Consider the following 3,578-nt stretch of genomic DNA (forward strand, 5'->3'; position numbering starts at 1 on the left):
CTCAGATCTATGTTGATTAATCAAATGGCTTTGGGCAAGTCGCCTTAATTCTTGGGGCCTGAGTTTCCTCATCTGATTAAGAGCAGGTTAGAGTAGATCACTGTTATTCATTCTAAGTCCAGAGCTCCAGGAGGAAGTTTTGACTAGCTTCTCCTTTTTTCATTGTGTTCAACTCTATCCTTTCTTTGAGGTCCTGTTGGCTCCCTACTACATCCCAAGTAAAGGTCCATTTGGTATCAAAATTAACCTAGCCCAGAGAGTGGCCTCTGAGAACAAAGAAAGATCTCATGATAGAATAAAGATTCCAACAATACCTTGACCCTTCCCCAGTCTTGACCTAATCCAGTATTATGCAATGGAGAGAATAAGAAAGACATTTAACCAATTCCTACTGCAAACATGTAATTAATCTCCAGGACAGAGGGCTCTAGCATTTAGGAAAACATCTTAAGGGTCTAAAACTATAGTAAAAGCCTGCTGCCCATAGCAGGATTACATTGGTGATACCTGAGGCAGGAAAAGAGAGGTGGTGTCCAGTGTGGGGTGATAGCGTAGGAAAGCAAACAGAGCCTCAGGAGCCAACAGTGACAGTTAGTGGAAGCCAGAATGCGGCAAGGACCCATGAAGGAGAAGTACGATCTCTCTCACTCAGGTGCGGACACCCTGACCAGGTCTGAATATATCGGGATATTCAGAATCCCTATCAGCGCACAGCATGGAAGCTGGAATCACTATTTGGCTATTAAAGGTGAGAATGATGCTTGAAGCATAAGGATGAGAGCCTTCAAAGTCCCAGGCATTGACCCATCCTAATCCACCCCTTAACCCTTCCAACTGTCTTTCCTCAATGCCTCATTTTCTTGTATCTTTAACACCAAAACTGTTCTCCTGATCTATTCAAAAATGAACACATTCTCTGAGTAAAGCAGTTCAATACCCAGTGATCAAAATAGCTTAAAGACTTAAACATAAGACAAGACACCATAAACCTCCTAGAAGAAAACACAGGCAAACATTCTCTGATATAAATCGCAGCAATGTTCTCCTAGGGCAGTTTACCGAGGCAATAGAAATAAAAACAAAAATAAAAAAATGGGACCTAATTAGACATAAGCTTTTGCACAGCAAAAGAAACTATAAACAAAACAAAAAGACAGCTTATAGAATGGGAGAAAATACTTGCAAAAGATGAGACTGACAAGGCCTTAATTTCCAGAATGTACGAACAGCTCATACAACCCAATAACAAAAAAATAAACAACCCAATCCCAAAATTGTGCAGGAAACAAACATTTCTCCTATGAAGACATGCAAATGGCCAATAGGCACATGAAAAAATGCTCAATATCACTAATAATCAGAGAGATGCAAATCAAAACTACAGTGAGGTTTGAATGGCTATCATTAAAATGTCCACAAACAATAAATGCTGGAGAGGGTGTGAAGAAAAGGAAACTTTCCTACACCATTGGTGGAACTGTAGTTTGGTGCAGCCATTATGGAAAACAGTATGGAGATTCCATAAAAAACTGAAAACAGATTTAACCCTATGATCCAGCAATCCCACTCCTGAGCATACATCGAGCAACACTCTAATTTGAATATACGCACCTCAATGTTCATAGCAGCACTATATACAATAGCCAACACATGGAAGCAACCTAAATGTCCATCAACAGATGACTGGATAAAAAAGTCGTGGTATATACAAGGGAATGCTACTTAGCCATAAAAAAAGAATAAAATAATTCCATTTGCAGCAACATGGATGGACCTGGAGATCATCATTCTAAGTGAAGTAAGCCAGAAAGAGAAAGAAAAATACCACATGATATCACTTATATGAAATCTTAAAAAAAAAAGACATAAATAAACTTATTTACAAAATAGAGACATACTCACAGACATAGAAAACAAAGTTATGATTACTAGCGGAGAAAGAGAGTAGGGAGGGGTAAATTGGGAGTTTGGGATTGGCAGATACTAACTACTATATATAACACAGATAAACAACAAGGTCCTACTATATAGCACAGGGTACTGTTTTCAATACCTTGTAATGGCCAATAATGGGAAAGAATATGAAAAGGAATATATATATATATATACACACACACACACACATATATATATATATGTATTTGAATCAGTATGCTGTACAACAGAAATTAATCCATTGTAAATCGACTATAATTCAATTAAATAAAATCCAGTGATCAAGAGAAGGCTATCTAGTCTCTGACTTCTCGTGCCCCTCTGCCTACTTTGCAGGCCTCTCTGGTTGTCTCCCTTGCATATCAGCACTGCTGTAGGAGAGAGGGCTTGGGAGAAGATACGTAAGAGCAGTAGTCCTCTAGACCAGATGACTGTAGAGTTGTAAACAGGATTGGGACCAGCTCTGGGTAAAGAGTAGGATTTAGGTGCAGGTTAGAGTTCTCTCCCTCCACATCCTCGGAAGATTGCAAACTAGAACAAAACACTCTATCTTCTCTATTTATCTCTCTTCCTTGCCTCTTTCTAGCTTTTTATTATCCTCTTTCACACACGCACGCACACACACACACAATTATACAAGGAAAATCACGTAAAATGAGAACATGAAAACTAGTCTTTATATACTGTTTATTGATAATTTATATCTTTTACTTCATTTTTTCAAAAGAGAAATAGATTTTTAAGTTTTTTATTATGCTTATTGGTGTTTATCATAAGATAATTACAAAATGTAGAAATGGCTCCTTCTTTCCGGACCTGGCTGAGGAGGAGGCACCATCATGGGAGCTGACATCCACCACAAGGACCGAAAGGTTCAGAGCAAGGAGCCCAAGAACCAGGACATCTACCTAAGGCTGTTGGTCAAGCTGTACAGGTTTCTGGCCAGACGAACCAACTCCACCTTCAATCAAGTTGTGCTGAAGAGGCTGTTCATGAGTCGCACCAACCGGCCACCTCTGTCCCTTTCTGGGATGATCCGGAAGATGAAGCTTCCTGGTCAGGAAGGCAAAACCGCTGTGATTGTGGGGACCACAACCGATGATGTGCGTGTCCAGGAGGTGCCCACGCTGAAGGTGTGTGCCCTGCAAGTGAGCAGCTGTGCCCGGAGCTGCATCCTCAAGGCCGGGGGCAAGAGCCTCACCTTCGACCAGCTGACCCTGTACTCGTCCGAGGACTACAACACTGTCCTGCTCTCTGGTCCGAGAGCTGTGCTGGCGTTTCGTAAAGGCCCCAGGAACCCCGCACAGCCACACCAAACCCTATGTACGCTCCAGGGCTGGAAGTTCTGGGGCACCAGAGGGTGACGCGCCAGCCGTGGCTACAAAAACTAACCCCAGATCCTGCCTTATTAAAAAGATTTTGGATGCTTTAAAAAAAAAAATGTAGAAATAGACTAAGGAAAAATAAAGGTCATTCAAGATGCTACAAGTCAGATAAAATCACTGTTTACACTTTAGAGCATAATCTTCCTAGTTTTTTCTAAATACAATTTTTTTCTTACAAATATTAAATATGTTGTTCATAGTATTTTATACCCTAATTTTTTGAACTAAAAATATATCATGGACCTCTTCTGGTTTCAA

The 3,578-nt window shown here is 40.4% G+C and overlaps 1 pseudogene; it reads left to right on the forward strand.

The window, feature by feature from the left end:
• The first annotated feature begins 2,768 nt into the window (after window positions 1-2,768).
• On the forward strand, window positions 2,769-3,326 carry LOC105069446 (large ribosomal subunit protein eL18 pseudogene; annotated as a pseudogene).
• Window positions 3,327-3,578: the final 252 nt, after the last annotated feature.

The sequence above is a fragment of the Camelus bactrianus genome, chromosome 3 (assembly GCF_048773025.1).
Source record: "Camelus bactrianus isolate YW-2024 breed Bactrian camel chromosome 3, ASM4877302v1, whole genome shotgun sequence".
Taxonomy (NCBI): domain Eukaryota; kingdom Metazoa; phylum Chordata; class Mammalia; order Artiodactyla; family Camelidae; genus Camelus; species Camelus bactrianus.